This window comes from Equus przewalskii, chromosome 29 (assembly GCF_037783145.1).
Source record: "Equus przewalskii isolate Varuska chromosome 29, EquPr2, whole genome shotgun sequence".
In the NCBI taxonomy this organism is placed as follows: domain Eukaryota; kingdom Metazoa; phylum Chordata; class Mammalia; order Perissodactyla; family Equidae; genus Equus; species Equus przewalskii.
The window spans coordinates 31,836,522-31,849,321 of NC_091859.1; positions in this window are offsets into that span (position 1 = coordinate 31,836,522).

A 12,800-nucleotide genomic window follows, 5' to 3' on the forward strand; every position below is an offset into this window, starting at 1 on the left:
TAGTATTTAAAATTCAAACTTTATTTTGATGCATATTTTTCCTAACCCTGTTTTCTCGCCCCTTTGTAACGTGACCTTGCAGCTTCTCCTATGAAAAGGTAGAGACTAGTTGAAAAGCACTTAATGTTGGCACTCGCTCTTGTGGTTCTTGGCAGTCTTTAAAAAATTTCTTTGGGGACTCTGAAAAATGGTGGACCCCACTTTCCTTCTGGACAGTCCCCAATAGTTCCGACATGCTCTTGGAGTCCAGTAACCTCAGATATCCTGAACCTTATCATTAGTGCCATATTCACATATTAATGGGTCTCTTTCTTCAGACTATGTGCATTACTGAGCAAATCAAAACTGGCCATGGCTTCTGGGGACCCTGGGCCTAAGAACAGTTACCCTTTGCATAGTCTGCAAACACAGCCTGAAACAGTGGTGGATACACACGCTGATTAAATATATCAAAATAAGCACCCTGCTTATAAATTAATCGCAGTTTAGAAAGAGATTTTAAAATTATATTTCAACTGACCCTCATGACAGTCCTGTGGGCCAGGATGGAGATGCTATCCCTTTTTATTTATGAAGAATCTGAGACCTAGAGAGGTAATGCTACTTCCTCAAGATCACACAGCTAGTGTATTAGTTAGTGTTTGCTGTATAACAACCATCCCAATACTTGGTTTAAAAACCACAATGATTTATTAGCTCATGTTCCTGCGGGTTGGCAACCTGATTTGAGATCCTGTGGGTAGTTCTTCTGTTGGTCTTGCTTGGGCTCACTCAAGCAGCTATAGTCCACGGACAGGTCAGCTGAGGACTGATTGTTTTAGGCTTGTCTCACTCATGTGTCAGACAGTTGGTGCTGGCTGCTGGTGGGGGGATGGGGATCATTGGGACATATGTCTCCAGTAGACTAGCCTGGGCTTATTCATACAACAGCTGTCACAGAATTTCCAAAAGCCACAAAGGCAAGTACTAATGTTCAAGTGTTTTTCAACCTATGTTTGTGTGGTATTTACTACTCTCTCACTGGTCAACGCAAATCACATGGTCAAAGTTATATTCAAGGAGTGGGAAGTGCCTCACCTTTTGATGGGAGAAGTTGCAAGATCACCTCACAGGGGTCAAGAATACAGGGATAGGAAGACATGTGTCTGTTTTTACGATCTACTACAGCTACTAAGTGGATGGGAACTAAAGATTATTCAGTACTCCTCCCGCTTTGGGAGAGATACAGGAATGGGCTCAAATAATGCTCGGCTGATGGATGTCTTTTTTTTCTCTTGCTCAACGAGTTATAATTATGATTCTGCCCTATGTGTATAGCACATTACAATCTTACAAACAGGTTTATCTCCTAGTCCACATACAGGCACATAAATGAGGGCTGGTTGTAAACAGGCAGCATGAGAGGTGCAAGCTGAGAGAAGGTGTCAACCCAGTTGCTGGTTTGGGCAACTAGGTCTGCAGGAGCTGGGACAATGAAGACTGACAAAGAAGCAGGTCATGGGGAGTGAGGGATAGACGGGGAAAAGGGTGGGAGCATGGATGGCAGAGTCAAACGGTGCCATGTTCAGTGGAGGGACTGTGAGGATCTCCAGCGAATTATCCACATAAATAAGTCACCGAAGCTCAGGAAGGACATAGGGGTAGGTGATGTCAAGCTGGAAGTCATCTATGTAGAAATGGAAAATTTGTTAGAATTCATTTGATGGTGATTGTTGGAACATCTAATTCACGCTACCCTAAAACAAAACAGTAAAAAAACGTGGAGTTTTGAATTCTATCAACAATATCACTGGAACGTCCTAGAACAGTCTTGCTTCGAGCATGGTTGGATCCAAGGGTCCCAATGATATAGTCGAGTCTTGGTCTCGCTCCAACTCTTTGCCCTGCTTTCTTCTGTATGCTGGCTTTAGTCCAGGCAAGTTTTTTTCCCTAGATCGTAGCAGCATGCTCTCAATCAATCACTCATTCATGATATTTTATTAGTCCATCCAGACTCAGAGGACATAGTTTCAGGACCTGTGCTAGGCAAGCCCAGGACACCCCCAGGGAACCCTCGGGAGGCGTCTGGACTCATTTGGCTTGGAGCCTTCTGGACCATCTGCAGGGTTTTAAAAGTATCTTGGTCCATTCAGTGGGATGACTGGTCATATTTAAATCACAGTTCTTTTTCGGGAGCCAGCTGGCTCTAGTTCTACTCTGGGCAAGGCTGGGGAACCCCAAAGAACTCTCTTGAGGTTAGTAGTAATGGAATCCCAGGATTTCCCACAAAAACAGAAAGAAAGAGGGAGTGTGTGCTTAAATATCAGTCCTGGGTGCCTTGGGTTATTTATGCCCCTCACCTGGGCCCCCTTACCTTGCCTCCTGAGACACAGGATGGATGAGATGGTCCACGGAGGGAAGACGGCACTGGAGGAAGGGATGGCCAAAGATGAACCTTGGGAACATCCACATTTAAGCGGTCAACAAAGAAAGAGAAAACAGCGAAAGGAAATGAGAGAGGTCAGTGAGTTTGGAGGAGAATTAGGAGAAAGCTACTTCATTAATCCCCTTTCCAGAAGAACCCCAGAATTCTCAGACATGCTAACCATCTCTTGCTCATTTGTTCTCCAGAGTCCTCTACACCAGACAGTTAATTTCTTTAGAATGTTAAGTACTTCACCAGCTGCTGTAAACAGCCCCAAGGTGCACATCCAACACCTATCATGCAGATTAAACTATTAATATGGAGGAAGGGAGAGACAAGAAGAGATAATCAAGTTTAATTCGATTTTTTTTCCCCCAAGAAAAGTATAAGTTGGCAAGGAGTGCTGTGTCTTAATAGCCTCTGAAGGTACACCTATCCATGAGAATTAGCCTATTTTCTCTAGATTTTAGGATTAGGAGCTCCCACGCCTCCTACAAGCTCTTTTGTTTTCTTGATTATTTCTAACATGCCTATGGCTAACTCAAGAATTAAGAGTTTAGGTCAAGTAAGAGGAAGGTGAGTGCGCTCATTCTGATTGTCAGTTTCTTCATCTAAAATAATGGGTATAATACCACCAAGGTCTCAGGGATACTGTACAAATTAAATGGCACAATGTTCGTCAAGGGCTTGGAATGGTCCCGGTATACAGCAGCCAACTTAATTACACACTAGCTACTGCTAGATAACTAGATACAGGAAACCCTTGGAAGGTGTCTTTCATTTTTCTAGCATCTACCATTGGCTTTCATGAAGCTTTTGTTGAAGTAAGACCATACACAAATAAGCAAGTAAAATATATAGCCTGTGTAGGGGATCAAAATATATCACCCCAAAATACATCACTTTGACATAAGGATTATTTTGAGCTAGAGGCAAATGAGAAAGACGTCTTCCAGGAGCTTCCCTTATCTGGCCAAAGGCAGAAACTTCTAGAAATGAGGACTGCCATAAATCCCTTCTTCCAGGGACATTTCCTGATCATGAAGAAGACAGAAAATCAGCAATGAGACAGACCTGCACAAACAAACCTTTCTCCATTAGTTTCCTGCATGTATTACCTTCCCACAGTTTGTCACCCTTGGGAGTCTAAAACTGTTTTCTTTGTCTTGTCACTTCTCTACACATTTATTGTTTTTTGTTAAGATGCTATATGCCCAAGTCCTAACCACCCCTTTGAGTTACTCATCACTGGGTTTCTCCTGCACGTATGCATGCTGCACGTGAATAAAAGCTGTTTATTTTCCTCTTGTTAATCTCTGTTTTGTCAGTTTAATTTGCAAAGCCACAGCAGGGCCTCCTAGGAGGGCAGAGGAGAAAGTGTTTTCCTGCCACACATGTGTCAAATGGGAGTAAATGATTTGGAGAAAAATAAGGTATGGAAGATGGATAAAGAGTGTGGAGGAGGAGGGTGGTAATTTAAAATGGGAAGGTAGGCAAGTGGTGAACATTTTTTCCTGTTACTTACAGCTGAGGGTATCCTGAGGGCTATAGAAGTTGCCTAATAAGGCTTGCTTGGTGTCTTTGTAGACCTTGCAGTTGGCGGTGAATACAGATGAGTAACCAGAAGATGATACTACCTATGTGAGCACAGGAGAATGCACAGACTGCTGAAGAAGCACATAGGCATGTCGTGCAGGCGACAAAATCGGCCAGATCCTGGAATGCCCTGTGCTACGATGTCTTGCCTCCACTAACGCCCTGACCCAAGCCAAGAGGAGACAAAAATCCGCCACTATATTCCCTTAACACAGCTGTTTCAAGACAAGACTCTCTTGACGAGACTTTACAAAGGGTTATAGGATCAGAGTGAAATAAACACAGAGGAGCAATGTCTAGAATCCGTCTCGTCCAGTATGGTAACCACCAGTCACATAGCCCTGGTGGTTTAGATTTGGTGCTTTCACAGCCATGGCCAGGGTTTGTTTCCAGGTGAGGGAACCACACCACCCTCTGTTGGTTATACTGTGGCAGCTGTGTGTTGCTGTGACGCTGAAAGCTGTACCACTGGTATTTCAAATACCAGCAGAGTCACCCATGGTGGACGGGTTTCAGCGGAGCTTCCAGACTAGACAGACTAGGAAGAAGGACCTGGCCACCCGCTTCTGAAAAAATTGGCCAGGAAAACCCTGTAAGCAGCAGCAGAGCACTGTCTGATAACAGCACCAGAAGACGAGAGGATGGAGCAAAAAGACCGGGCAGGGGTCCACCGTGCTATACACAGGGTGGTGAGGAGTCAGGATCCACTCGGCAGCACTAACAACAAAACCATACGCTGCCATTTAAAACAAAATTTATCAAAATTACATAAAATAAAAAATTCCTTTCCTCAGTCATACTAGCCGCATGTGGCTAGTGGTTACTAGATTGGACAGTGCAGCTAGAAAACATTTCCATCGTTATAGAAAGTTTCATTGGACTGCCCCGGCCTGGGGAGTATGGATCAAGCAGTGGTAATCAAATTTGAATGTGCCTCAAATATGAACCACCTGGAGATCTTGTTAAGATTTTGATTCATTAGGTCTGGAGGTGTCCAAGATTCTGCATTTCTGATAAGCTCCCTGGTGGTGCCCACGCTGTTGGTTCACCAGTCACCCCGTAGGAGCAAGAACTCAGAGGTTGGGGCATGGTCTCCAGAGCTTGTAGGAAACAGATGGTGGCCAGGGAGCTTCCACATTAACTCCTTCCACATCCACCCTAGGTCTTATTTCTCCCTTGAAGGGAGAAGACAGTATATTAACTCCACTGTCCCTTACTAGAGATTCATAGCTTATGGACAAGTGCGTGGGCTAAAGATTCAGAATGCCTCTGTTAAATTCTTGGCTTTAGGATTTACCAGCTGTGTGAACTTGAGCCAGTCACTTAACCTTTCCGTGCCTCAGTTTCCATCTCCAAAAGATGGAAAATAATAATATCTTAGAATGTTGTCTGAAACTTTGTAAGCGCTCTATAAATGTTAGCTATTATATTTACTAATCAAATAGATTTGGTTGCAAGGCACATTTTCTCATATATCCACTCTCTGCTAGGGACCAGGAAATATAGATACGATCAAGACACAGCCCCTGACCTTGAAGGGCCCCCAGGTAGGATTGTAGGTGGCTGGCACTGGCATCATCTTTGGGAATGAGATATTCTGTACTTTGTTTAATAAATAAATAAGACGTCTCATGATGTTCGATGCACATTTCCATGAAAACCTATGCTTCTCTTTTAACTTGCTGCTCAGTATTTCTGTTGACATTATAGGGCAACCCTGCTTAAGGCTTAACTAGTAAAACAAGGTACCTACGTATGCAACTGGGAGATATGTCAGCAGGCCCAGTCTCTGCACAGTGCTATATGCAAAAAGGAGATGTGCTGTAACTAACATTATTATGGGAAATTTGTGTTTTTACTGGTTTCTCCTAAAGGGTCCCCAGAGGATGTAATTTATAACTCAAAGCAGTGCTCCTTAAAATCTTTTTTCCCTACTCCTCTGAATTCCTTTTCTCGTCTTTCTGCCAAATCTCTACCTGAAATCAAGCCTGTGATACTTTCCTGTCTCTTTCTCCCGGTTTCCCACTCATGTAGGAGGCCCGAACCTTGCCTCTCTCCTCTGCCCATCCCCTCACTCACAGGTTGTTCCCTCTGACGCCCTCTTCCTCCAGTCTTGATGTTCACAGCCCCACTTCCTTTCTGAGAGCCTGCGCTCCTGGCCCTCTCCACATCTTGCCACCCGCTGGGAGAGTATGTGTGGCTCTAGCTCTCACCGCTTCCGGGTGGAAATCTGTCTAGTTCCCAGATAACAAAGGAGAGTTGAGAAACTCACCCTGAAAGCAAAAATCCTTCCTCTGTAGAAAGGAGCTTGGAGGGTGAGGCAGACAGAATTGTAAGACGTCCCCTAGGATCCCTGCCTCCTGGTGTACATGCCCTGCATAATCCTGGGGACCTTGAGCATGCTGGATTTTACTCCTTTGATTGGGTTACGTTATATGGCACATTGACTTTAAGAAATGGAGATCATCCAAGGGGACCTTGACCGAATCAAGTGAGCACTTTAAAAGCAGGAAGTCTTCACAATATGACACTGGCATAGCTATGGACTTACTTATTAGGCAGTGGAACAGAATGTAGAACCCAAAAGCAGATCCTAGCATATATGATAATTTAATACTTGACTAAAGTTGTGATTTTACCAGATGAAAATGGTGGGTAATTTAATACATGCAGCTGTCACTATTAGCCATCCAAATGGAAAATAACATTGGATCTTGTTCATAAACTATTCAAACAAACCTTCTAGATTCATGGCACACATAAAGGTAGAAATAATAATTGCTTTCCAATATAACCTAAGAGACTACGTATACAATCTAAGGGAGAGAAGATCTTAAACAAGACTGGAAATGCAGAATTTATTAAAAATGTGTAGATATATTTGAGTCTTTAAAATTAAACTCTTATGGCAATAAAACCAAAGATAAAATGAAAAAAAAATCACGTAATGATACTTCAGTCATTAATATCTACAATAAAAAAAAGAGCTCCAGCAAGTAGACAAGAAAAGATAAATAACCCAAGAGAAAAATGGTTAAAAAATATGAATAGTAATTTAAATAAGAGAAAATAACCAAGAAACATGTGAAAATGTTTCACGGTAATATAAAAATGCATATTAAAATAATAACATAATCCCTTTTCTCCAAAGAGACTGGAAAAAAATTAAAAACTCTTATCTTTAATTGTTACTATGGATGTAGGGAGATACATACTCTCAAACATTGCTGATGGTAATAGGAATTGCTATAACCTTTTTAGAAACAAATCATTGAATTATACATATACTAAGTTCAATAGTATATATATATAGTATATACTAAGTTTAATAGTATATGTATACTACTAATAGAATATGTATAATTTGTAATTTTCAAATTGCAATCTACTATATGAATGCATAATGTGCATTTATATTTAAAATGTGCATTATTTAAAAAAATAGACCACATGGCAAAGAAAAAGCAAACAAAAGCAGAGGGTTTTCTCTGGTTGGTTAGAGAGATGTGCTCCTACAGGCCTGGAAAAAGAAGCAACAACCATGTTGTGAACCACTCATGGTGGCCACATAGCAAGGAATGAGGGTGACCTCTAGGAGCTGAGAGAAGCCCTTGACAAGGAAACAGGGTCTCAGTCCCACACCCACAAAGAACTGATTTTGACCAATAACTTCAATGAGTTTGGAAGTGGCTTCTTTCCCCAAAGCATCCAAAAAGGAACGCAGCCTGGCCAGCACCCTGATTTCAGCCTTGTGAGAAGAGACCTGGGGAAAGACCCCAGCTATGCTATGGCTGGACATCTGACCTGGAGAACTGGGGGCTAAGAAGCGCGTGTTGTTCTAAACCTCTGAGTTTGCGGTAATTTGTTACCTAGCAAGTAACCTAGAAAACTAACACAGAGGGAGAGCGGGGACAGATTAGATATGGAAGCTCATACATGAACAATTTTTGTTTCTGTCCTAGATAAATATATTACTGGTCACACAGAGCAGACGCTAAGGGCTGAATGGAACACGGATGGTAAGTGGTGACAGAGGCCAGTTGAGGGGACCTGTGGCAGTAAGAAATGCCCCATAGGAGAGGGGCACCATAGGTGCTGATGGTGGATGGTAGGATTTGGTAGCTGGAGGGAACAAGGAAGCCTTCAGGTGAGGAGCTGATCTAAGGAAAAGTGTGTGCAGGAAGATGTATGCTGTGTTCCGGGAAGAGCCAGGAGGCTGCTCCGGACCTGCCTGTCTTCCCTCCTTCCTTTCCAGATGACTCGCTGAACAGGTCATGCACTTTCACACCTCCAGGAATTTGCATGTGCTCCTTCCTCTGCCTGTAACTCCCTTTCCCCCTTTCCCGCTTGTCTTTCAAGACCCAACCCAAGCCTCCTCTTCCGTATACCCCGCAATTTCCCAATCTCAGAAAGGCTAAGCCCAAACCTAAGGTTTTATAGCTCATAAATGGAAGCTGACACTCCAACACATTGCTCATTCTATTCCACAATCAGTGAAGAAAGAACAGAAACTCTTTGCTAGGTCAATAATCAATCTCAAATTCAATTCTTTTGCCCAATTCTCATTTCCAGATGGCAGATTTTCTTAAAGAGGGGCATACCTGTAACCCGCCAGGTTGGTGGCCCCAATTCTACAGGAGCCCCTGGTTGCAGATTTCTAAAGCAGCTGGAGCTATGAGTTGCTGCCTGAGGCCCCCAATGAGAACTGGAGGGCCCCAGGCTCTTCCCACGGGATCCTTGATCATGTTCTCAGTTCCTCCTCCAGAAACGTGGGGCTAAAATAAGCCCAGAGGCTGAGGAATGGGTGAGTCAGAGCTCTCAGAGTGGAGCAATCACTGCGAGGCTGCTCCTTGTAGAAACACCCCCCTTGAGCCTGAGTTGTTTATGCCGAGAGCTGTAAGGCTGAAAAATGAGCTCTCCTAAGACAGGCTGGCAGCAGGCCCCCTTCCTGGAGATGGCATGGTGCTTCATAGCATGGACACTTTCTGTGCCAGTATAAAGGGAGGGGCACATGCCCCTCTGAGCCTAGAAGCCTGGTGACTAAGGAGGGGGAGCCTGGGCTGGAAGCCAGGTGACATGAGGTTTACTCCCAGCTTCACTGCTTGCCAGATAAGTCAGATCAGGTAACACCCATCACCCCTCTGAGTCTCCTTTTTCTCAGTTGCAAAATGAAAACGTGAGCCCAGATGATTTTCAAGTTTCCCTCTGGCCCTGGCATTCTCTCGGTTTATCTGAGTCACCCCTCAGGTGCCAGGTCTCCAAGCTCACTCTCAGGCCCTGGTCAGTGTGGGACATTAAAGGTGGAGAAAGGGATTCTGACGTGGCCTGTGGCAGCCATTGCTCTACTGAGCCAGGCTCAAATGGTACTCGCTGATCAGGCACCTCCACTGTGCAGGCATCCGGGAGTCGACTGGGGATGCAGAGGTGAAAGAGACAGGGTCCCTTCCAGAGCTCACTGTCCAGCAGGTGAGAGTGTGGACAGAAGACGTGGACAAGAAGATGACCAGCTGTACAAATTCTTTGCTGAGTCCTGATTGAATGATACACACGAATAGCTCAGAATGAGGAGGAGTCCACAACAGTCCAAGTGGGAGGGGGCTTCAGCTGAGAATTCAGTTCTGTTGCTAGAGTTTCCCCCAACTCAGTCAAAAGTTGTATTGAGAAAGAGGTCAGTAGGAAATGACCAGAGAGGTCAAAATTCATTTTCTTCCAATGATCCAAAATTTTAACATCTATGTAATTTTCTCCAGGCAGCGAGAATAATTCCAGATTGGTTATGCATCCCGGTGTCTCCACATAATTGAGAGAAAAATCATTCACACACAGTGATGGGGGCCACTCAACCGAGAAAATTTCCAATACCAAGAGCAAGAGACTGAATAATTCCTAAGAGTTAAGATGCTATTCCTATTATGCTCGCCATCTCATATATTTACCACATCCAGCACTTCCAAAATGTCTTTCAGTCATTTGAAAACATTTATTATTTATGACATTGCATTTTAAACCATATTTAAAACAAATCTTAAAATTTAATCACATATTTTAATATTCTCAATCACCATGAGACTTTATCTAATTTTATGATTTTCTCAGTAATGAGATTTTTTGGCTTTCAACTTTTTGTTTTGAAACTTTAAAAATAAAATAAGTTAAAATTAAGATATGCATACAGAAGATGAATAAAACATACATAAAGAAGACTGAATAAAATGTTATATATATATATATATGTAATTATTTATATAATTTAAAGTAAACACTATATAACCACCAATCAAGTTATACGGTTCTATAGATTCCCTTCTTTCCCATGTAAGCTCATCTAAGAGGCATGTTTGTCATTTGTAACCATAGCTGTAACACAGCAGATGAAGCATCTAGGAGGTACCTGGTACACAGTTGGTGCTCAATAGGTGCTCATTCCAATTGTGATTCAGTGATTCATTCAATAAACATCAGCTGAGTTTGTATCAGGTGCCAGCTCTGTATCAAGCACTGGAGAAGGAAAGATGGCTGGGATGGGTTGTCCCATCCTGGGACTGAGAGGGAGACAGATGTATAAATAGACGAAACTGAAATTGACTACAATCCCTGCTAATGGAGAGCTCTGCCCAGTGTTTCCCGGACACAGAGGAAGGAGTGATTCATCTAAGAAGGAGCTGGCCAATCAGCATGGGGGCAGGAGAGCTGCTTTTTCCACCACAGGGAAGAGCCTGAGTGGGGCATGGAGGCCTGGGTGAGCCGGGTGAGTCAAGGTGCACGGTAGGGAGGGCAAGATGAGAAGAGGGGAGAATTGGGGAGGGAACCGGACTTTTTCCTCGGGGGACAGAACAACTGACAGTCCTATCAGTACATCAAATCTAGGGGGGCAGTTCCCCTCACAGTGGGGTGCAAGTTTGGGGCTCACGTAAAAATATCTTTCATCATCACATGTGACAAATAATGATAATTCACAATTTTATAGAGGCTGCTGGGCGCTGCATAAGCATTATAACATTTAATCGCCACAAAATCCCCTGGGGGATATACTATTATTACTGAGAGGCAGGAGAATTAATTATGATGACACATGCTCTGAGGCTGCGCCACTTGCATTACAATCCTGGCTCCCCACTTACTAAATGCGGACTTTTAGGCAAGTAACTTAACCTTCCCATGTCTCAGTTTCCTTATGTTTATAGTAGAGTAATAAAAGAGCCACTGTGATGGGGTCGTAGAAAGGATTAAATGAAATTCTACCTGTAGCGTGTTTAGACAACGCTTGTCCCGTGCATGCCGTTTAATGGGTGTTACCTCTTATTGACCCATTTCACGGAGGAGGAAGTTGAAGCTTGGGGAGAGAAGGCCATGTTTCCAAGGTGACACAGCCAGCAGGTTAAAAATTCTGGATTCAAACCTAGGAAGTCTAACCAGAGAGCCCGAGCTCTTTATCATCAATCAAGTCAGCTTTGGTCCCTCAAGTGTGGGTGGATTTTTGACCCGCTTAACTCTGTTTCAAGGACTTTCTTATTTGCCCTAAAATGTCCAGCCAGAGGGCGATGAGGGCATGATAATCTATTTGTCATTGCCCCCCTCAGGAAACTGATTAATTAATTAATGGGTTTATCAAACATTTATTCATTGGTTGAGCCCTGCTAAGTGTCAAGCACAGTGTTTGTCATTTCACATGAATTATCTCAAGTCCTCTCCACCGCAAAATCTGCATGACTGTTCCCATTTTATAAGCGAGAGTGTTGATGCTCAGAAGAGTTAAATAACTCGTCCGAGACCACACATGTGCTGTTGACTTCCCGACGTCCACTCCATCTGCAAGGGCAGGGCTTATTAGTCCGAGCTAATCATACAAATTGTATCCCAATTTACAGTGGGAGAACGCAGGCCAAAGCCAATTAATACAGAGGATTCCGTTGGCCACGGGATTAGTTCAGAAATGAGCATCAATTTGAATAAAAAAGATGCAAGAGAAAATTTTCTGTGGTTCTACAAATATTGTCGTCACTCTAGAGACAGCCTCAGCAGGAGACGATCTCTGGCACAGTCGTGCGTGGATTGAGGTCTGCAGGTGCTGCGGCCACCTCACTATCAGCCTGAGGATGACACTGGTGCAGGAGGTGGGCATGGCCAGGAGAATAAGTGACCACTGGATTAAGCCAGTCCTGAAGCTTCCAGCTCTGTGGGTCGGTGGATATCCTTATTGTTCCAACCAGTCTGAGTAAGGATTTCTGCACAGCCAGCAAGGCAGGGAGCTGGGCTGCAAGTCCAAGTCCAAACTGGGGCACCTCCCCAATCCGTGCCTCCCGACTGGGCCTGGCTGCAGACATGGCTCTTCTACCCAAGTTGTTTACCATCTGGCAGGAGGCTCTTGGCATTCTGCTCTGGTGGCAGATTTCATCATCAGTCACAATGCCAACGAGATGGTGGTTTGAGTCATTGTTTATCTGTTGGTCCAACTCTTCCATAATAAATACGCATCGCTTAGATAATAAAAACAACAAAGGGGAAAACTCCATGTGAGGCTGAGATAAACAAAAAAGCTCTGCTAGAAAAGAAGACTTATCTAAAGATAAAGCTGAATGATGTGTGTTTTAAAGAATGCTAAACAGACAGAGCAAGGCTCTGAGCCTTTTATCACAACGAGGCGCCAGTTCCCTTTGAGACCTGATTATTAATCAAGAGGAGCTGGGTGTCGCTATTATCAAACTTCCCTGATTTTCTTCAATCAGTAAAGGAACTTACATCAGAATGCCCTAATCAACACAGCTTCTGGGGGCGATGGGTCCAGCTAAGAGAGGTCCTA